Source organism: Camelus dromedarius, chromosome 11 (assembly GCF_036321535.1).
Source record: "Camelus dromedarius isolate mCamDro1 chromosome 11, mCamDro1.pat, whole genome shotgun sequence".
NCBI classification, from domain to species: Eukaryota; Metazoa; Chordata; class Mammalia; order Artiodactyla; family Camelidae; genus Camelus; species Camelus dromedarius.
Window position 1 is genome coordinate 20,208,227 of NC_087446.1, and position 24,001 is coordinate 20,232,227.

The window sequence follows — 24,001 nt, forward strand, 5'->3', positions numbered from 1 at the left end:
CTGAAAATGTCTAGTATGGCAGATATGTAGATTGTCTTACCCACATCTGTTCCAACTTCATTTTAGTGCGTCCTTTTGTACTACAGAAACTGGAAAGTTAAAACAACTCATCTCCCAAACTCCTTTAATAGCGAGAGTGCCAGACTTGATTTAGATCTGGTTTGTCAAGTGAACTCACTTGAGATTTGAATTTGGACCTGAATTATGCCAAGAATTATCCATTTTGTTGGTTGAGATTGTTGTCAAGGTGGATGACACTAGGGCTGGCCTTGGAAGTGGCCACTTCTTGATCATGGTCGGGGAAAGCAGCTGTCTTGGAAGTCCATTCCTGCAGTGGGAACTTGGGAGTTGTTCCTAGACACTCTGCCCAGAGATATTTATTTAGTTTTTTTCCATTTACTCTGGGAACCTTTTAACATCTGGGAATCACAGCAATGCTTTGCTGTTTAAGGAAGCTGATGTGGATTCTGTCCTCTGCAACTAAGCCTTGACCAACGCAGTAGTTCTTCTACCTCCATACCACAATTTCATCCTCATCTCTTTTTATCTTGCCTTGATCAAAAACCACTTCCTTCCTTAAAACATTCCCTGATCTCCCCAACTGATTGGCTTTATTTGTTCCACTAGAAGGTTTAGTGTTTCTATTATGGTTTTTGTCTTGATTTTGAGGTTAGTCTTCTTACTCTGAGTACAAGTTTTTTGAGGGAGTGCAAAATTAAAATACGCTTCAAGGCCTTTTTGAATTTCCACAGTGCTTATCATAGTGCCTTAGGTATAGCAAGCACTTAAAGAATGTTAGAGGAATTTAAGTTAAATAACTTCAGGAAGGCTGCCTTTAGAAACACCATGCCCCGGGGGCAGTTTGCCAGTGTTTAAAACATGCTAATGGCCACTGTCTCTAGATCGCTCTCCTGAGCTTCAGATGCATTCTTCCAGTTACTTCCAGGACATTTTCCTCTTAATGTTCCAGGCACACCCTAAGCCAAACATTTCCCAAACTGATTGCATCCTCTATACCTTTAACCCCGCCTTTCCTTCCCCATCCCCTACACTAATGAAAGGCAGGTATCATCACACTTTTACCAAGTCATTCAAACCAGGACCCTGCGCAATGATCTCAAATGCCATGCCCTCTCTCAAGTCACGTCCACTCAAGTTCCATCTGACTTACCCATCTCTGTCTCCTTTTCTTCCTTTCCTTTTCTCCTGACATTTTCAGTCTGCACCATTTCTCACATGGACTGTGTAGCACGGATCTTCTTTGTGCCATCGCAGACTGATCTTCATGGAGCTACTCTATCCCATTTTTAGTTGTTTTTCAGCTTTACCAACAATTGTCTTTAGTTCAACTTTCAGCCCAGCTGTATGTGATGTTCAGAGGTAGATTATCGGCTTATGTGGATTATTTGGAGTGTTTGTGCTTAGAGTTCAGTTTTAAGGCTGGTTGATTTTGATGTCTGCTTTGTTAACTATTTGTGCCCAGTTTTGCCAGTGAGATGGAAGTTTTCAGGCAGTCTTGCCATCATTAATTAAGCAAATAATCACATCAAATGTCATGTATTGTTATTGTTTTGTTCAGAAGTAAGGTGCAATGTTGACAAGTGTGGACAAGGAGTCAGACTAACTGATTGGGGTCACCGAGGATCTGCCACTAACAGCCTGGTGATCTTTGGCAGGTTTCATAATCTCTCCGTGCTTCAGTGTCCTCATTTGGAAAATGTGGGTAATAGTATCTACCTCTGAGTGTCATTGTGAGGACTGTGGAAGTCAGTGCACGTAAAGGGCTCAGAACAGTGCCCCGCTCATCGCATGTATATGGCATCAGCGATTGTCTTTCCTGTTTATTAAATGTGAATTTGAGCTTTTAAAGTCTATAAATGATGTGAAGTTCCAACAAATTAAGAGAGGAGAACTAGTGTTTCTGGGAATATATCTGGACTTCAGTGATTTTAGTAATTGAGTGTTTTTTTTTCTTCACATTTGTGAAATAAACATACATGGAATAACTTCTGAGTTCACCTGAAAGAAAACAGTATACGTTGATTAAACCATCCAGATAATTGTTAGTCAGAAGTAGTTTGCTCCACAAGAGTCATAAAAAACTGGTGATGTTCCTGTAACTCTTGTAGATGTTTATTTGAACGTAGTGATCTTTTTATTCTTGTACCTATTTTCTTTAAAAGAAAGGAGTAGGTAATGAATACTCTGTCACATTTCCTGAGTTCTCAAATTATATAAAGGAGTGTGGTGATTTCAAGGGAAAAAGGCAAGATATTTTTTATTAGCTATATAAATAGAAGTAGACTGTGGAATGAGTTTTCTCTTTTTGGGGCTTTTAGTCTAATTTGTGAAATGTTGACATCTGCAGTATCTTTATTTTTCTCCTCTAATGGAAAAGTGACTACTAATGATTCATTTTCAACCATCAAGATATATGATCAGAAGTTGACAACAATTAGATATGGGTATTTAGGAAACCAGTTACTTGTTTATTGGCATTTGGTGTTCAAGGGAGAAGAATGGTGTTTCCAGAAAATGAGGTGTTCAGCACTTGGGCTGCTCCCATCTTGCAGGTGCTTAACACAGATTCACTGAGTGAGTAAAGAGCTGTTCTCTAGTAAAAGGCAGAATTGTTCCATCAGGCCTTGCCATGCCCTGGATGAAATCTCCCTAAAGGATGTCAACCTCCTTTTGGTTTCCTTCCCAGTCTTCTTCCTGGGGTATCTGAGATACAAATAAAGAATCAGCCACCATTAAAGGTTCTTTATATCAGTTCAACAAAGGGACATAAAGTCAAGAATTTCAAATGACTCGTATTCAGTATAGCCTTCAAAGTTAATGACTGATAAGTATGTTTTCTGTATATGTTTGTAGTAGAAAGAATATTTTTGTATTTTAGGGTCAGCTGCAGAATTTATCTTTGGATAAGGAGAGACTCTGTTTAAGAAAATTCCTTAATGGCCACCCCTGAGAATAGCAGGGGAAACCATTCCTCTCCCTCCTTGTCAGCTGCTCCCTCATTCTCATGTGGGCTTGACCAATGTAGGGCAGACTGCGATCAGGAGGGAACGATGCTGCTTGCTTAGTATGCTGAATGGGACAACTTCTGAGTTTCTGAAAAAAGATCAAGAGAGACTCTTAAAAGGGAGGAAGATATGAGAAAGACTTGGATCCGCACTGTCCAATAAAACATAAGGTGTTGTGTAGAGATATAATTTAAAATTTTCTAATAGGTTTAGAAAGAAAAAGGAACAAGTGAAATTAATTTTAGTAAGATATTTTGCATTAACAGCACATCCCATTTTGGACTAGCCAAGTTGCGAGAGCTCAGTGGCCACACGTGGCTGGTGGTTACTGTGTAGTCAGCACAGGTACCGTGAGAGAAGCCCCAGCATCACTGAAGTCTGGAGTGGTGGGAATGGATGAGGGTTCTTAAACGAAAAATTTCAACTCCCTTTCCTGTGTGATGCCGAGGTATCACCCCCTCTCCATCGTCCCTATGTCTTCAGCAAAATGCTGTTATCGAATATAGGATATTTTTAGCGAAACTTCTTTTTACCTATATTGGAAGAAATACTATTTCTTAAACATTCACCCAAGCCAGGAACATAGCGTCTCTCCCTCATTTCCGGCAGCCTAATACAGCCAAGTCTCATTCATTCTATAGCCTTAACATCTCCTGTATCTGTCTCCTCCTCTCTGTCTCCGCTTTACTTTGGTTGCATTAACACTCAAAAGAAAAAGAGCTGTGTTCCACGGTGGGTTGCACGAGGCAAAGAAAATACAGCAGCCCTCAGAAGCCAGACGTGAGTGAGAGAGGAAGCCAGCAGAACGGACAAGTCAGAAAAGGCTCGGGGGTGTGGCGGGAGAGCAGAGCAGGAGGTTTCCCACTCTACCTTGGATGGGAACTTGGTTTATTTTTATTCAAGCACTAAAATTAAATCTGGAGAATTTGGGACCATTCAAGCAACTAGTCATTTTTATGGGAAGGCATAGGTGTGAGAGCTGGGAAAGACTGCCTGGCATGAGTTAGCAGAGCAGCATTCCACCTTAGGGAAATCATTTGCTGATCTGAAGTAAATGGGTACAAAGCTGGCATGGATTGACAGAAGGTTATTCATAGTCTATTTTGACATTTAAGGTGACTGTTCATACATTTTGCAGCAGGACTATTAATGTACATGATAATGGGGTGCTCCCCCAGACCTCACTATGGGGTACCACATATCGTAAGGTAAACATTCTATTAACCTTCTGGAGTCCCAAAAATTCAGAATTCCAAATTCCAGCTGGCCTCTTGGGTTTCCAGTAAGGGACTGTGACCCTGCATTTGGATTGGAGGTGGGGGTGGGAGTGAGGAGAGGAGAGGAGTGGGAAAGGCTTTTCTAAAACACCTTGAATCACAGCCTAGAGGTCAGTGCTTGACTTGCGTGTGTTTAGAGTGCTCTCTGCTGATAGACACACCCCTTGTCTCCCATTAATTGAACGAATGTCCTTCCTCTCCTTCCCTTACCAGCCTTCAAACCTTCCATCCTCCACTGTGTGTCCTCTACCTCCTGGAGTCCTGTAGGGGCGGCTATAGTTCTCTACATAAAATTCTGGCATTGTTGGGCAGTTGGGAGAAACCCTTGAATCTCAAGGGAAGGAATGCTGTTATTCAGAAGTTCACCTCAGAGTCTTTTTGGAGCAGAAGAGATTTGTTTGTCTCAGGTTGATTATGCTGAGTTGAGTGTGTTGCTTGCTCTTGAAGGCTTGGAGAAGGCAGAACATGGGCAGTAAATATGTGCTCAGCGTCAGGCATTAGACACTTTTATTTATAGCATAGTGATTCTGATCCTATCAAAAGAGTAAGCAGCTCAGGGAGCATGATATTTAGGTGTGCTGTCTAAATCTGGAGTCTCTTTCATCTAAAAGAATTAATAGAGCTCTAGGTGGGGCTAATTTACACTTGGAGAATAGTGGCCAAGGAGATGTACATATTTCTTCTACATATTCAGAGGCATCCACAATGCTCTGTTATTTTGTATCTCTCTTAATATAATATCTGATACCAAAAAAAATGAATATTAATAACTATAGAAAGGAGTTTGCTCTTTCTCAGAGTCCTGCCTGACCAAAGGCCATTGTTCCCCACAAATCTCTCCTGATTATTTTTTTTTTGTTTATTTTACTGAGCCAAACTTCTTTCAAGAATTATATCTCTTCTCTATGTGATATTCATTTTGAAAATGCTTCTCTTTCTATGCTGCTATGACAGAATAATGTGTTCCTTGCTGAACAGAATGCAGAATAATTTCTTATCCAATAAAAATGAAAAAATGAAGCTGTTCAAAAGAAACTTCCAAATTGCCCTGCAAAAGAAGCTCCAGAGAGATATCCCAGCAGGCTGGGAGATCAAAGGGTAACATTCAGGGCTCATCTATTTGCATTTATCTTTCATCTGGGCAGCGAGTGATGTGCCAGTCATTGGCCTTTTGCTGTTTCTAAGACAGCAAACAAATATTACAGTTACTGGAGAAAAGACCTGCAGCCTTGTGGTGGATAAAACAAAACTCAAAAGTAGGCCTGAAGTTCACAGACATCCACTGCAATTGGTTTTCAACTGGGGACCACACAGAGCAGTCGTTATTGGCCTTAGGTGAGTCATGGATCACCACAGAAGAGTAAAGACCCTTTCCTCAGAAAAATGCATGCACACATGATTTTATATAATTTAAGTATAAGTGTATGGATTCTCTGAAGCCTACATCTGTGCTCCAGGGTAAGTCTAGAAAGGGACAAGGCATAGAAAGCAAGTATAAATAGATTCTTTTAATTTTTTTTTTTAACTTTTAAAATCAGTTTCTGGAAAATGATGCTTTGTTTTGTATCTGTATCTGAAAGAAATTATGAAGGAAAAGTAATGTTCACTTATTTAATTCTGGAATTGTATGTGGCTGAAATAATAGATAATAGGAATCACAATAAGATTAATTTCAAAATCCTGGCAAGACAAACCATCTTGAGATCTCTCCAAAGGTCTAAAATGTCAGTTTATTCCGGAGACATTAGAAGAGGAATTCTATCCAAAAAAAGACTCCGTGGAAGTAGAGCCGCCTTACTAGTACTGAAATTAATATTGCTGTTCCAGAGCATGGACTTGGACCTTTCAATATTCACTATCTCCTCTTGATGGACTTCTTATGGATTGTAAATACTCCAGAGTAGAGGGAATGACAGGGACGGCAAGCAGGGGAAGCTGTTAACCAGTCAGTCATATCACTGTGAATGGCTCTCCAACTTAAAAGGCACTTAAAATTACTTAAAAGAGCATCATGAATTCCATGCCTTACAGAATCCAACAATAATATCTAAACGTTAACTTTCAAGGGCCTTGAAATTCACTTTATGGGTACTGTGCGTAGCTGTTATCATATTTAATTTTCTTTATAACCACATATGGTAATTGTTATTACCATTCAAATTTTTTGGATGAGGAAATTAAGGTCAGGGAGGTCTAATAACTTGCCCCCAAATCTTAGTTATGATAGGTCCAGCGCTTCAAATCCAAACTTCTGATTTCCCTCCTTTTGACTCAGTCAAGAACAGTGCACTCCACATCAGTCTTGGTCTGGTTATCTCTACTGGTGAGAATTTGTAAAATGAGACTGACTTCTCAGGCAGGGAGGACCAGGGTCTCATGAGTGTGCTAGGCTCCTTGTCAGAGAGGAACATGGAAGGGTGGGGTGTGGGAGGTAGAGGATAGTGGCTCTTGGTGGCTGGGAGTTTGCTAGCAAATAATATAGAAAATAGGGTCCTTACTTCTCAGTTCTCTTAGAGCCTAATCCAACATAGCACAGTTCGATGAGGAAGTGAAGGAGGTCTTTTGGAATGAAAAACAAACAAACAAACAAACAAAAACCCAGAGGCCCAATCAACCTTGTGCTTCATTCCTTGCTAAGGAAGATGCTAAGATTTTTCCTCCCAAATTCCAGTTTGAAGCTGAAAGGTCAGAGGTACTAGAACAAATAGTGGCAAAGCCACGGTATGTTCTAAACCTAATGACAAAGTAGATGCAAATAAATAGCTGGAACTGGAGGGCACTCATCCAGGAGTCCTGAAGGAGCTCGAGTGAAATAGTCTGTAGATCTGAGGCAATTTATTGTCACAGGTGACTCTTGAATGTTCCTTGAGTTTGAAAACAGGTAACAACCCCAATTCCCTGTTAGAAAAAAATCAATCTTTGTCATCAATTTGCTTTTGCTTCTGTTAAAAAAAATCAATTCACAAATGTTCACTGAGTATCTAGCGTTAGACATTATGAGATGATTATGTTTTTGACTTTTCAAATTGTTTTCACTAGATTTCCAGAAAGCACAACCCACACCCAGGGTTCCTACAAGAATCCTTATTGACCTAGCAGCGTGCCTGTTCAGGACTTTGATTTATTGTAAGTTAAACACCAGCAGTTTAGGGAAATAAAATCACAAACCAATACCCAAAACTCATAACATAGTTAATGAACAAAATTAGTCTACTTTTCTTTCAGGTAATTTAAGAGATGATGTTTTATTGAATTATTCTAAATATGAATGATAGTTTTTGAATGAGGCTTACAGGAAAGTATAAGTTTATCTCCTTTCTGCCCTTTTAAACTAGAACTAGTTCTCTAGATTTTTTTTTAGAGAAGCATGGAATGGCTTTGAATTGAACTTTCTGAAATTTATGTCTAAATGTAGCATGAAGATAGACTTCATGAACGTGCTCTTCCTTGGAACTACTATCAAAATAACATAGGGCCAACAGTTGTTTTTTCTGTTCTCTGAAATATTGGTTGAGCTGAGTAGTGTTGAGTTGAACAGTGTTCTAACTTCAGGCTTTTATTCATATTTGTATCTCTACCTAGAAAGTGCTCAATAAACAAACGTCTTGAGCATCTACTAAGTTCCAGGGCATGGTGATGTTTAGGAGGGTAGGTTCTGGATATAGAACTGGGTTGCCATTGTGGTTCCACTGCTAACTTTACTATGGAAGCTCTTAACCTCTTTATATCTCAGTTCCTTTATTTGTAAAAGGTAGTAATGGTGCCTTCCTTATAGAGGTATGAGACTGAGGAACATAATGCATCAGCCTGGTTTGGGGACTGTTAGTGTTCAGATCTGTTTCTTTCCCTTCCTCAGCTCTACCCTCCAAGTTGCATTCCCCAGGCTCTCATGTCAGCAGACTTCTGGCTCATGGAAGACTGAGGGGTTGGAAAGAAGGGAGAAGCCAGAGCATTCCCCACCCTCCCTGTTTCAGGGATATTCTTGGGCAGCAGCTGCATCTTCTCCATGGTACCAACTCCTGCTGGACAGACCCACCCTACTTCCTACTTCCCCCAGTAGGGGAAACAGGTATCCCCAGCCCTGGGCTCCTGCACCGTTACCTCCTCCTTTGTCTCCATCCTAGGGGTTACGATGGCTTCCTGCTATTGCTGCTTTCTAACCTGGTCTTCCCTGTTTGGCTCTCAGTTCCTCCAGTCACTTTTATGACCAATTCCCTGAGTTAACTTCTCTGTTGCAAATTCTTGACATGGTTTCTGTTTTCCTGGTAGGTTCTTTATTGATACATGTATATAAAACATTTATTATAGTACCTGGTCAATAGTATTTTCTCCTTATATGATAGGTATAAACAAATGTAAACCAAGTAGAAATTAGTTAATCTGTAAGCATTTTAAATATAAAGAAAAGACCCACAGCATCCTTATCCACAGTTCTAAAATCTATAAAACTCTGAAAACCTGAGTTTTTCAAAAATAAGTTTGTGGCAAAGTCATTTGATTGCAAATTCTGACATGAACTGACATGAAGCTATCTATAGTGTTTATTTATCCCACTTAGGGTGATTTACTTTATGTTTTATTGCATAAAAATGGATGTGTTTGAACTCAGAAAACTGATCAGGCTCCACTGGGAATGTTATGTAATAAATAGTATGTGCACATTTTCTGTGTAAACTTCAAAAAATTCTGAATTCAGAAATCTATTGGACCTGATTGTGTGGCTCTATCAGATTTCAGAAAAAGAGAAAGTTATCTTTGAAATGGGCTTTGGAATATGGAGGAGACATTCTGAGTAACAAGGAAGTTATAAAGAAAAGTGTGGGAAAAAAGGAAAAATGAGGTGAATGTGGAAAAGGAAGTAAAAAAGAATAAGGATAAAAATTATTTTAAAAATCTTTAAATGTTGGATTTTATTGTTAAGAAATTGAGAACCCTTGAAGAATTTTGAGCAGAAGAGTAACTTAAATAACATTGTGCTTAAAGGAACATTAAACTAGGTAGGCTAGCATAGAGAAAAAGTCTTTTGGAGATGGAGATACATTTAACAGGCTGCTGTAATAGGATGAGTAAATGCAGCTGAAGTGAGGTAGTGGCATGCCAAACAAAGAACAAATATAGAATCCACGGGACTTGATAATTAAGTGAATATGGGGAAAGAAAAAGTGTGATGGTTAATTTGATGTGTCAACTTGACTGGGCTAATGGGTGCCCAAGAGCTGGTAAAACATTATACCTGACTGTGTATATGAGGATATTCCCAGAAGAGATTAGTACTTCAATTAATAGACTGAGTCTAGACGATCACCCTCCTCAGTGTGGATGGGCATCATCCAATCCATTGAAGACCGGACAGAACAAAAAGGCCAAGGAAGGGCAAATTTGCTCTCTGCCTGACCCAGAACATCCATTCTCCTGCCCTTAGACATTTGTACTCCTGATCCTCAGGCCTTCAGACTTTGACTAGAACTTACCTGCTACCTTGGATCTCAGACCTTCAGGTGGGAATTGGATCAACACCACTGACTTTCCTGGGCCTCCAGTGTGCAGGTGGTAGATTGTGAGACTTCTCAGTCTTTATAACTGCATAAACCAATCCCTCATAGTAAATCTCTTTCTATATATCTATATATATCCTATTGGCTCTGTTTCTCTGGAGAATCTTGGCTAATCAAGAAGGTTATCTAGAATAATTAAATGCATCCTGGGAGATTGAAAGAATAGTGCTACCATGAACAGAAATACACAAGTGAGGAGGAGGAGCAACTGGGGGGGGTGGTATGTTTAAGTTATGACATATTGAGAGACTCAAATATTAAAGCCATCTGGAAATGATAGAATGTTTATGAAGATGGCAACTTTGCTGGAGTCATTTGTGGATTCATGAGATTGTGAGAAAAGCAACTTCAAGTAGTTTCTTCATTCAAAATTAACATTTAGAAACCTGACTTCAGAACTGAAAGATTTGCTTTGGTGAAGCTCTTCAAACAAAAGCCTTGCCAATGTTAGACTTTAAATAAATATCCCTTAAGTAGAACTAGAAATTCCTATTTTCGTATTAACAGTTCACTTTCCCAGCATATATGCCACAGTTCCAGAATTACAAATTCAGTGAACACATAAATTACAAAAAAATTCCCAAGTGACTTTTATGGTTCTGACTTCTTGTGAATTTGGAATTACCATTTTAAGGTGATATGAAAATTCTTATTCTTCAAAAGTAGTGTATAAAAAAGACATTTATCTCCTTTTTTCGTGAAATGTCAATCACAAAACCACAACCATATTTTTATCGTTGCTCAAGTGCCACTGAAACTGCAGTGTCACAGAAACAGATGCACTTCTCTAATTCTAGAGAATGTACCTTGCTTAAAGGCAAACGCAGCCTTCAAATTTACAACCAACTCCTTTTTATTGTGAGTCTCTTTGTGGCTAAAGTGGGATCAGCTGTGGTAAGTGCCCACAAAAACACCTGTATTAGTTTGCTAGAGCTGCCATAACAAAATACCACGGATGGAGTAGCCTAGTCAACGGAAATTTATCGTCTCTGGAGGCTAGAAATCCAAAATCAAGGTGCCAGCAGGGTGGGTTGCGCTTGGTCTGTGAGGGAAGGATGTGTCCCCGATTTCTCTCCTTGGCCTGAAGATGGCAGTCTCCTTTGTGTATGTCTCCCTTGTGCATATTGTGTATATGTTTCTGTGATCAAGTTTCCCCTTTTATAAGGGCATCAGTCATATTGGATTAGAGCTTACTTTTTTGATCTCATTTTAATTTGATTACCTCTTAAAGACACTATCTCCAAATAAGGTCACATTTGGAGGTACTGGAGGTTGAGGCTCAACCATATCTTTTTCAGGGGGGACACTGTTTAACTCCATAATGACACCTCATCATAAGGCATGTTCCTATGACTCATTCATCTCTAGGCTCCACTTTAACACAGAGAAAGGCTGTGGAGTTTCTTGAGAACTGGACAGAAAGCTAGCTGCCAAGCAGGTGGCTGGTGGCCTGGCACAGCTCTTTCAAGGAGGAAAATTGATAATCAGTTGGAAGACGATTACTTGCTCACTGACTCCTCTTTACTTTTAGAGTAAAGATAGTCTCTCCAAGAAGTTAGAGCCTGGATACAACATAATTGTCTACCTATGAGTAAAAGTAATAACTTTGACATGGAAAAAAATTTGAGAGGTACTTTTATTTAAGTATTTGTCCTAATTAACATTTATTTACTTAATTATAAGTTTCTGTTGACAGAGCTTTGTGTTATGCTTGACATATAGTAAGTTTGTCAAATGAATGAATAAGCTAATGAACAAATGACTGTTGTATAGCATTGCATTATCATTTGGGGGGAAGAATAGGAAGAGAAAACCAAAAAAGAAAAAAAAAAAAAAAGAAAGAAAGAAAAGAAAAGAAATAATAAAATCCCCTATAAATAGAATTAAAATAAAACCATAGAATATTATAACTTAGGGACTTTAGAGATCCTTATAAGAGAAATTTAGTTCCTCCTTTTACAACGGAGAGTTGAGGTTCAAGGTGGTCACTGTCTCTGAGATCATAGGATCATGTTAGTGTTGGGCCTAAGAATAATTTGGCATAGTGGAGAGCAGGCATTGTGAAATCAGGGTTTTTGTTGTTGTTGCTGTTTTTTAAAACAGTCATCATTTATTCTGCAGATCTACAGTTAGCTGAGGATTGGCTGTTCTCAGCTGGCCTTGGTAGGTGGCTCTGTTTGGGCTCTGCTCACAGATCTGGAGCTCAGCTGAGCTAAGCTGGGCTTGACTTTGATTTGGCTTTGCTCCCCGTCTCCCCTTTTTCTCCTGGCACCAATGGACCGCCTTGGGTATGTTCTCATGGCAACGACAGAGGAGCAAAAGAGCAAGCCCAATTGTGCAAGCTCTTTCCAAGCGTGTGGTTGTGTTGTGTTGCTGATATTCCATTGCTGGTGTTGAAGGGCTGAGCCCAAGGTGAAGGGGTGGGGTGTATTCCTCCTCTTCAGTGAAAGGATCTGTGAAGTTACATGGCAAAGGCTATGGATACGTTGGGGGTGGGGTATGAAGAATTGTAGCTCTTAATCTCCCACGAGTGATGAGTGCTGGGGTATGTAAAATTTTTCCAAGAATAAGGTACATGAAATCTTGACTTTATTGCATAGATTTGAGAAAACTGACTGTCCTCAGTTTCTTCATCTACGAGCGAGGATTAATGTTATCTGTATTGCTGGATACTTGTGGAAAAGAAAAAGGTGGCACTTATAAAACATTTCTCATGTAATATATTTTGAACTTATGTTAGATCGATTTTCTCTTTTTCAGAGTAATTTCAGAGTGTACATCCCTAAAAACCAAGAGGACTATTATAAAGCAAAAAGCAAATAAGCACAGTGTACTAGTGTACACTAGGGCACTAATGTAGAAGAGGAACAAAGTAAGGGAAAAATTTCTCGGCCTGAAGAGGCTATTCAGTGACGATTAATGCAGAGGACTGGAGAGGGTATTCCAAGGGTAGGGGAGAATAAAACAAAATGTGGAGGTAATGTCAAAATGAACACATTTAGAAAATCATCTCACCTCAGTTTTTCTCCCGATATGAGAGACTGGAGAAAGAGACCTATCCTAAGTGAGTCCTTAAAAAAAACGTGAAAATACCTCTTTTCTCACTTCCATCTAGTCTCTCCCTTTCCCTCTCCCAGCACTTTTTAGAGATTTGTAAATAAGACAGGGGACCCACGGAGACTGAGCTTAGATGTGCTTTGCTTCTCTCCTCTCTTCTGATTTTTTTCCTCACTGCTTATTTAATTCCTTGCTAAGAATGGACATGTCATTATATACTTTTTATTCATTAAGTCTTCATCGAAGGCAACTATGTGCAAGGCATTGTCTCTGATGCTGAGTAGAGGTGGCGGGGTAGTGGTGGTGGGACCTGTGTACAGAGATGAACAAAAAGGGTTTCTGCTACTAGCTGAATATTCTCTATCTGCCCCCACTCCAATAATCTCCACTCTTCTCCCCTGCACTGTGTTTAAGGTTGGCCTCTGTTGCCTTCTGGCTTCCACTGGAGTTGAGTCAGTGAACCACCAGCAGGAGGGTAGAGATAAGGAAGTGAGAGGGTTTGGTTTCTGTCCTGCAGGCTTGACAACTGGCAATGGCTACACTCCTCAGAGTCACGGCTCCTGTACCCTTTCCCAGCACGACAGGTGCAGCCTCCCCTGAGTTCTAGTAACTGCTCCCTCCTACCCCTTTAGGTCTAGAGCTGATGTTAGCTTTTCAGTGTTGTTAGTCCTGGGGTGTTTCATCAACACTTGTTGTTTTCCCTTAATCCCTCCACACCTTTGTAGATACCCCTTCACTCAACCTTCTTCAGCTTCTGATTATGCATCTATGTTGGTTCAGGACCGACTGATGCACTTTCCTATCATAAAGTCAGTGCAGGAATTGAGAGACGGGTGGTGTTAATGTGCTTTCTTTCCAAAAGCAAGCTTTGCTAGATTTGTGATGTCCTATTTTTTAAATATATTTCGTACGTTTGCCTTTTTGCTTGGAAAATGATTTTATCAGGGTTGTCTTCTCTGAGATACTGAATATAGTGTATACTGTGTAGTATAGTGACTTTTTCCCTGCCGCCATCCCTCCCTTCCTTTTTTCTCTCTCCCTTTCTCCCTCTTTCCTTCCTTCCTTCCTTTCTTCCCATTTACTTATTATGTGCTGGAAGACAAGAAAGACAACATTTGAAATGCAAACACTGTTTCAACAAAATCATAGAGCTAGCAGTTTTGAGGAAAGAGACTAGCACCCAAACCAGATAATTTGGTGCCTATTTTATATTAGGAACATTTTAAATGCTGGTGTTTCTATTTATGCATTTTCCTTTCTCATGACATACTTCCAACCTAAATACCTCGCTCTCAATAACCTCCTTGCCCCCTTGCCTTGCAGTCTGTTGCCAAATCTTATATATTCTACTCCCCCAACATCTCAGGGATTGATTTCTTTGTTTTTATCCCTATTACACAGTCCTCTTAAAATCTTATTCTGTGGTGCATTTGAAATAGACATAAACTTAAATGTATGACTATTTAATTTAATTTTTTTTCTCCATAGCCAAGCTTAGTTTACAATTCCATTTCTAATTTTGGCAGAAGTTCATTCTTGTTAATTGAAGGTTACCTCAGTGCGCCGTGTATTCCCGGATGGAATATCAGACTCGAGCCTCAGCCAGGGGCTCGTTCCTGCCAGCTTTGTTTCCTGTCTCATCCTCTGATATTCAGTCACTGTTTACATGAGGCCATGCTGAACCACGTGCAGTTCCCCAACAATCTATTTGATGCTTTTCCTGCCTCTTTTCAAACATGCTCTTTTTTGCTGTTAAGCCATCTTCCCTTTCTCTCTCTTCACCTTCTTCACTTCAAACCAATGAATAAATACTCTCTTTATTTGATCTCTCTTTCAAAAAATTCAGTAAGTATCTAGCTTTTAAAAATCCTATGGAAATAAAGTTATTCCCATTCGAAGATAGGGAAAGGGATGCTCAGAGTAATACCCAGCACCATAAAATTGATAAAGAGATGAGTTGTGGTGGTAGAATTGAAATTTGTTTCTGACTCCAAATTTTGTGTTTCACTCTCTATTTACTGTAACTTATTTATTCATATAGCAAATATTTATGGAACTCCTAATATGTATAAATCTCTGGGATAAAGAGACGGCTTAAAAGTTCTTACAGTTCACTGGAAATGCTGTGTAAGTGGAGTGACAAGCACACCACCAGCTGGAGAATTAAATGGCAGTAGAGTTACAGGCAGAGAAAGGTACCACCCTCTGGGAAGGTGGGAAAATAATACCCACAGAAAGATAACATTTAAGTTAGTTTTTAAATAGAAATAAGACTTTCCTAAGCAGAAAGAAATTCAGGTAGGGATAACTGATACTGTCTTTATTTAAAATCTTGGTATTTTGTTTATTATGAATTTTTTCATTGATTTACATTTTTTTAAAAAAATATTGCATTAATTGGGATGATACAGAGAAGATTAGCATGGCCCCTGTGCAAGGATGATGCACAAATTCATGAAGTGTTCCGTATTTTTTAAAAAAGTATTGCATTAAAGTATTTGTCTTGATTCTTGAGTTTTTTTTGCTGTCACTTTAAATTTTGTGCCTGAAGTGAGTGCCTTGCTCTCTCACCCTGGTCTTTTTCCTGTGACAGTCATGGAGTTGGAAAGGGTATAACTTTTCCAGTGAGAGGTGATAGGTTAGGCTTGGTAGAGGGGAGGGTGTGAGTGTGGGCAGTGGTGGGGAGGTGGAGGCTTTCCAAAGAGAGGGCTGCTGCTGGATTGTGAAGTGGCTGAGGAACAGGTAAATTTTGGTTTTGAGTTTTCAAATGAGTCTTTGGAAGTCTTTTTAAAAAATCAAGAGTGGTAAAATCAGATTTGATTTTTGGAAGATCTCTTTATAGAAGACTCGAATATGGCAATTAATTAACAGTTTATTTCATCAAACAAGATAAGAAATATTGAAAGCCTCAGTGAAAACAACAAAGATAGATGTATTGGGAATAATATTACCTTATGTTTAATTCTTAATTAAAAATTTCTCTTACTAATTATGTAATTAATTTTTTTTCTTCTAGGAACACATTTATCCAATTTATCCAATTTTTTTTAATCATCTTATCTTCTACCTTTGAACATTTTACTTGTTTCTAGTTAAGCGTAAAGTAACGGAGAAGTGCAACTTTATATCTCCACCCCATAATGCCTTATCTGATGAATGTTGCTCTCTGTGTCCTCAGAAAATCAACAGCAGGAAACCTCAGAGTTAATTTCGCTTAGCACGTCACCACCTAGTGAAAAAAACTAAAACAAAACACAAAATAAGTGTAAAAAGTCTGAGCAATTGAAAGTATCTCCCAGTCACACAAGAATTGCCTCTCATCATACTTTACAAACTCTTCAACCCTAATAAGGAGAAAGCTCTTCCAACTCATTCTAGAGCAGTTTTTTCATTTGTTGACTTAGCAACAGGCTTTGACTGAGAATTAAAAAAAAAACAAAAAAACAAAAAAAACCCAAAAAACCTTGTAAGGGGTAAACATTGACTTACCTAATCAAGCACGCATCCTTGAAGACAATTCATCCAAATATAGGTTAACCAGGGTATGTCATGTTTCATTAATTAAATTGTGCTAATTTTTTTTTCTTTCTTTTTTGAGAGGGGTGTCAGAGTAACTATACTGGGGAATTAAGGTATGGAAATGATAAATGATGGCATTTAATATTCCTGATGAGTTTGTTGTTGAGTTTGCACCATGTCATCAACAAGAGTCATAGTTATAAAAGTATGAAATTAAAAGAATGGAGCAAAGGCTATAGTAAGTTTGTCCTGGAAAAATATGAGCTAGTCTTGGGAGGTAATAAATAACTATTTTGGCAGTGACTCCTGGCCGACTTGGAGGATATTTAAAAGATTTTTCTGAGTGTTCTCCATAGGGTATCCTCATCATGAACCTCAATACTAAGTGCCTTATCTTGGAAGGTATCCTCTCTTCTTCCAGTGGACAGGGAAAGAGTTGGTGAGAAGTCTCTCTCTAGTTTGGTAAATAGAACCATCTTTAAGCAGTTAGGAAAACGTATATGTATCTGTAGCAGATGTTGAGATGTTAATTAGGGCTCTGTCATCATCTTCCTTCTCTCTCCTTCCCTCCTTTGTTTTCTTTCACACTATTATAGTTTTATAGTTTACATTCTGAGGCATTTTCTATATAAAGTGAGAAATCCAAGTTAAGGTCTTTTCTTCTTTTTTTCTTTATTTTACTTATGGATGTTCAGTTGTTCTTGCACCACTTGTTGAAAACAAATCCATTCTCCATTGAATTGCTTTTTTAAAAAATTTTTTATTTATTTACTTACTTTTTGTGGGAGGAGGTAATTAGGTTTACATATTCATTTATTTAGAGAAGGTACTGAGGATTGAACCCAGGACCTTACGGATGCTAAGCAACCACTCTACCACTTGAGCTGTACTCTCCCCACTCCACTGAATTGCTTTTGCACATTGCCAAATACCAGGTGGCCATATTTGTGTTTGTTTTCTTTTAGTGTCTATTCTGTTTCACAAATCTTTGTCCTTTCACTAATATCACCCTGTTTTGATCATTAGCTTTATAGTAAGTCTGAAAAATCTGGTACTGTGAATCCACCAACTTTGATCTTCCTTTGGCTTTTCATTGTTTTGGTTATTCTAGTTCTTTTACTTTTCTGAAAGCTTTTAGAATCAGCTTGTTATATCTTCTGAGAAGAAGAATCATGCTGCTTCTGGGTTTTTGATTGGGATTTCATTAAATCTACAGATCATAGGGGACAATTGAGATCTTTACAATATTCTGTCTTCTGTATATCTCTTCATTTTTAAAGGTCTTCTTCAGTTTCTTTCACCCATGTTTTCAAGTTTTCAGCGTATATATCATGAGTGTATTTGTCATATTTACACTTCAGTATTTAACCCTTTTTGGAGTTGTTATAAATAGTACTTTTTAAAACTTCAGTTTTTATTTACGCATTCATAGTATACAGAAACTGGTGAATTTTTTATAATGATATTTTATCCTGTGACACTACTAAACTCACTTATTAGTTTCAGGAGCTTTCTTTGACCATACCTTGGGATTTTCTACATAGAAAATCATGTCATCTGCTAATAGAGATGGTTTTAGCTCTTCCTTTCCAAACTAAATGAGTATCTTTTGCTTTTTATTCTCTTGCTTTATTGCTATAGCTATAATCTCCAGGAAAACTGAAAAGGAATTGCAAGAGCAGACATCTTTGCCTTGTTCCTTATCTTAATGGGAACACAATCAGTTTTTCACCATTAAGTATTACATTGCTTTTTGGTATTTCTTAGATTCCTTTATCAGATTAAGGAAGTTTCCTTCTATTTCTACTTTTTAAAGTTTTTTTTTTTTTTAAATCATGAATAAAGTTTTAATTTTCTTGAAGTTTTTTCTGCATCTATCGATATGACCTGGTCTTTCTTCTTTAGTGTGTTAAAAAGATGCATGACATTGATTTTTGAATGTTGATCCAGCATTGCATTTCCAGTATAAACCCTACTCAGTCACGCTGTATTATCTTTTTGATATATTGCTGGATTCAGTTTCATACTGTTTTCTTGAAGATCTCTGTATCTACATTAATGAGGTATATAGTTCTATAGTTTTATTTTTTATACTTTGGTATCAGAGTAATGCTGGTCCACTAAAATTAGTTTGATAGTGTTATCTCTATTTTTACTTTCTAGAAGAGATTGTGTAGATTTTATTTCTCAAAAGTTTGGTGGAATTTGCCAGTGAAACCATTTGGGCTTGGAATTTGCTTTGTTGGAATATTTTTGAATTCGATTTATTTAATAGATATTTGAGTCTTCAGTTTAGCTATTTCCTTTTGAGTGGGTTTTAGTAGATTTCCTATTTCAAGAAATTGGCCCCTTTTATCTAAGTTGTCCAGTTTTAACGCATAAACTTGTTCAGAGTATTCCTTTACTATCCTTTCATGGTCAGCGGGGAACGTACTGACAACCCCTCTTTCGTTATTTTTATTAATAGTTTGTGTTGCTTTTATTCTTAGTCAGTTTGGCTAGTGGTTTATCAATTTCATTGATCTTTGGTTCTATAAATGTCTTCTATTGTTCTTTTTTCAAGTTTATTGCTTTCTGGTCTTATCTTTATTATTTCCTTTATTCTGCTTGCTTTGGATTTAGTTTGCTCTTCCAGTCTCTTAAAGTAAATATTAGACTTTTCTTCTTTTCCAAGATAGGCTTCTTATGGTGTGTTTTTCTCTAAGATATACTTTGGTTGCATCTCATAAACTTTGATATATTTCACTCATTTTTATTTTTATTTAGTTCAAGATATTTTCTAATCCAATCTCTCTTTGCAGCCTCGTCTCCTAAGACTTCCTTCATATACATTGTGTTATAGCCATATTTTTATAATTTTCTGTTTTTGTTCCTTTGTTTTTGATGTTTCCTTTACTAGGAATGCCTTTTTTCCTAGTTCAATCTATCAGTCTTATCCTCTTCAAATGTCATATTCTCCATAAAGCTCTCCCTCATCATCATAATAGGAAGTGATAGCATCCTCTTTGAGCCTCCAAAGTATATTATACTTCTCTAATATCATTTAATAACTTTTTCCTTGTAGTTACTGCCAATCATAACCCATTTCCTTTGACTCCAGAGGAGCAATTGGTAGCTTTACTCTGGATATGCTGAACAATGGTCGGAAGAGACAGCTTTCCAGATTCTTTTATTGCAGTATTTCCCTGAGTGATTTCTTTTGGTACTTGATTACTCCTGCAGGTGCCAGTGTACCTAGATCTGTGGTGCTGGTGGAGGTAGCATCTACTGACTCTCCTTTGCCAGCTAAGCATACACCCAGAATGCTGAAGAATGTTCAAACAGGTCATTGCTCAGTGCTTCCAGTAATAAAAATCTGGAATGTACATATTGGGCATGTTTGTGAAAAATTATGTGCTTCACCCTGTAATCTAACTCATCTCCACGTACCGAATAAGAATCCATCTTCTTTCTTCAACTCATCTACTTCTTCCTCTACCATTGCCCTTCCCTCCATTACACTGGGCTTTTGTCCTTTTTATTCCTTCTCTTGTCCTGCTCCAAGTCTTTGCCTTCCCTTCTGTTCCAAGTCACAGCCCTTTTCCCAGTAGTTAGCAAGGCCATTACCGTATCTTGTATCTGTCAAATCATATGGTTGAAAATTTGGCAATGTGAGTCATTGTTCTTCCCAAGGCTGGCTTTGGAGAAGTGAGTGCAGCAATTCCTGTAGATCAGGAAGTTGGGGGAAGGGCATTGACTTGCCTCCTACATTGGCTTGTTTTCTTTCCCCTGTCTTATTTTTTCTGCTTTCCCTAAGTATTTTTTAAAAAGCAGTCATCTTACATTATTTAGGTTAATCTTTTATCAATAACTACCTTATAAGATTCATATGCTCTCTTTTATGTTATCTCCTAACTCTATTAGCTTAATCTTAGAAAACACCATGTCTAATTACCTTTTCCAAATTTCCATGTTTCTTTTCTTCTCCCCATTGACTACAGTGGGCAGAAGGAAAGGCACTTCATGACATATGATGTTATTTGTATACATATATCCACTAGATTAGAATATTCCTTGAGGGTATAGATTAATTAATCTTTTTAATCCATGGTTGCCCACTTATCATTACTTACCATGTTGCTGGACATTTAGTTTATCCTCAAATAATGCATAAAATTGAAAATGAATGTACACAATTAAGGCATGGTGAAAAAAAAAAAAAAAGCAAGTAGAATGCCTGGAAAGTTTCAAAATAAAGAAAACCTTACTGGATTTGCCAGCCTGTTGAGGCAAACAATGCAGAAGGGCCCCTTATTAAAAATACAAATTTGACTCTAAATGCATAGAACACATGAAAGAGCAACAGTACTGTCTTCCACAAAGTTGGTAAGTCCACTTTCTATTCTCCAAATGCAGTCTCAATGGAAATAAAACCAAGGAAGTATCTGAGTCACCCGTATAGATCTATGTGGCAGAATTCAGTGATGCAGTGCTTAATGTAATATCTATTTATAAAAATTAAGGCTTTCAAAAAATACCTATCATCAAAGTGTTAGATACAAATTTCTCATCCTTAGTTCTCAGATAAGCACAAATTGGAAACAGTATTGGCATATTAAAATGACTAATAAAATTATATTATATAAAACTAAGGCTTCTTACTTAGGAAAATGTGCTAAGTCCTATTTCTAAGGGTGAATCAGTGTTGGTCCAAGAGGACTTAATGAAGTTACCTTGAGCATTGTTTTAGGCTATTAGAAGAGCCTCTCAGATTCAGACTCTTTAGAAAGATTACTGAGCTGAAAGGAATAAGCATGATTCACATTTTTATGCACGGGAACTTTCATCCTTTCACCTAGGAAAGCAAATCCTTTTCATACATCCTCAGGTTCTGCCTCTACATTTTTTTTCATATTGAGCTCTTCTTTTGTAACCTGTGTCAGACTGGATGGCTTGACAACTCCACTTCAGATGTGGTCCTTGTCTGGGGAATAGCAATGGAACCCACATCAGGGTGACTGTTATCCTGGCTTGTCCATTCAACTAGCTCTTGTCTATGCTAAGATGAAGACTGAAGTTTCTCTTCGGCTATGTAGACAGAGATATCTATTTTAACAATGGCTCAATGAAGTTCTTTAAAATAAGACTTTGGAATAATTGAGGTTGATTCTGAAGGCACAAAATAAAGCTAACAGTGATTTAAAGATAGGTTTTAAAGCAGTAAATATTAGCTTGTAAGTGACTAATTATAATATCTACACTCAGTAACCACTCTTTGTTAGAGGAGAAAGAAACATTTTAGCCATGGTTGGCTTGAAAAGGAGTAGCAATCTGTTTTCTACTCTGCTGTAATTTTTGCCCAAAGTTGAGCAGCTAGTGTTCATCTTCTAATAGAAATATTCAGAGTCTTAGTTGCAGAAAATTTCAGAGTTTGCTGCATTTGCTGAAGCCCCATTTCACATATATATATAAATACCTTCTGTCAAACTCTGGTATCATTAAAAAAAATAGTTTTATAGAGATATAATTGACATTAATTAAACTACATATATTTAAAGTATACAATTTGGTAGATTTTAACATTTGTGTAAACCTATCAAGCCATCACGACGAACAAGACTAATGAATATTTCAATAATCTCCAAATGTTTTCTTGTATCCTTTATAATCTCTCTCTCTGTCTTACTCTCTTCAGAAATCCTTTCCCTGTCCCTAGGCAACAGCTGATCTGCTTTCTGTCATTGTAGATTGATTAGTTTGTATTTTCTAGAATTTTATAAAAATGGAATATCACAGTATGTTTTATTTTTTGTCTGACTTCTTTCATTCAGCATAATTTTTTTTAGATCTATCCATGCTCTTGCATGTATCAATTATTTTTTCTTTTATTGTAAGTAGTATGGACATACTTCAATTTGCTGATCCAGCCACCTACTGGTAGACATTTGAGTTGTTCTTAGTTTCTGGCTATTATAAGTAAAGTGTAAGTTCCGTAGATATTCAGGTGTAAGTTTCTTTGTGGATAGATGCTTTCATATCTCTTTGGTAAAACCTGGGGAAGGAATTTTTTGGTCTAACAGCGGCTGTACATTTACATTTTTAAGAAGTTGTCAGTCCGGTTTCCAAAGTAATTGTACCATTTTACATTTCTAGTCACGGTGTATGAGAATTCCAGTTGTTCTGCATCATCACCAACATTGATATGATCAGTCATTTTAATGTTAATTTACCTTTCCCTAATGTCTAATGATGTGGAGCATCTTTTGATGTGCTTATTTGCCATCTCTAAGTCTTCCTTGGTGAAGTGTCTGTTCAGTTGTTAAGTCTATTTTTTATTGGGTTGTTTGTCTTACTGAGTTATAAGGTATATATATATTTATACATATATGTATATATACTCATGCTAGATCAAAGTCCTTTTTCAGGAAAATGTTTTTCAAATGTTTTCTCCTAATATTTTTTTGAAGAGTAAAAGCTTTTATATTAGATGAAATAAAATGTGATGATTTTATAGTTTGTATTTTTTGTGTCACGTTTAAGAACTCTTTGTGAAAACAAGGTGATGAAGATCTTCTAAGTTTTTTGCTGGAGATTTTAGCTTTTAATTTAAGGTCTATGACCCATGTCAATTTAATTTTTGTAGATGTTGTAAGGTAAAAGTTGAGATATATTCCTGAACCATGTGGCTATCCAGTTGTTCCAACACCATTTGTTAAGAAGATTATCATTTCCCTATTGAATTGCTTGGCATATTTGTTGAAAACTAATTGATCATCTATGTACTAGTCTGTTTTTGGATTCTCTGTTTCATTTTACTGAGCTCATTGTCTATGTTTTTATTAATACCACATTGTGTTAGTTGTAACTTTATAATGGTCCTTGAAATCAGAAGGTAAATCCCTCAACTTTATTATTCTTTATCAAAGTTGTTTTGATGATTCTCTGTCCTTTGAATTTTATTTTAAAAAGTCCTATTGAGATTTTGTTTGGAATTGCATTTAATTTATAGAACAATTTGGGGGAAAATGACATCTAAATAACATTGAGTCATCTGATCTATGAATATGGTATATGTCTCCCTTTACTTTTTAATTTTTCCAGAATGTTTTGAAGTGCTTAGTGTATAGGTCTTTCACATATTATATTTGTTTTTTGAAGTTGCTTTTAAGCTTTGTTAGAATGAATCAGAGCAGCCTTTAGTCTAGGGTTAATTTACTTCACTAGTAAAGTAATACTCTTTTGAATACCCGAAATCCTGTAAATTACAAGGTTTTTCACTGTGTCTAATGGGAACATGAACTATTTCTAGCCCTAGGTGTTCTGTTGCTCTTGTTGTTGTTGTTGTTGTTGTTGTTGTTGTTGTTGTTGTTGTTGTTGCCAGCATCAGATAGTTTTTACTTACATACACACACTAACCAATATTCAACTGAATACTTAAGGGGGCTTTCTGCAGGTCCCTGGAACTCTCTCTGTGCAGCTCTCCATTTCTCAGTTCTCTGCTTTGCAAACTCTAGCTGCCTTGGCCTCCTGCGTCTCTCAACTTGTCTCTCAACTCAGACAGATGACCAGACTGTACTTGGGATCCCCT

General features: G+C 37.4%; 1 non-coding gene across 1 annotated transcript; it reads left to right on the plus strand.

Moving 5' to 3' along the window:
- The first annotated feature begins 15,286 nt into the window (after positions 1 to 15,286).
- Positions 15,287 to 15,389, plus strand: LOC116156617 (U6 spliceosomal RNA). Its single transcript, XR_004140463.1, has one exon. It is a non-coding gene; the product is annotated as a U6 spliceosomal RNA (small nuclear RNA).
- The last annotated feature ends 8,612 nt before the right edge of the window (positions 15,390 to 24,001 follow it).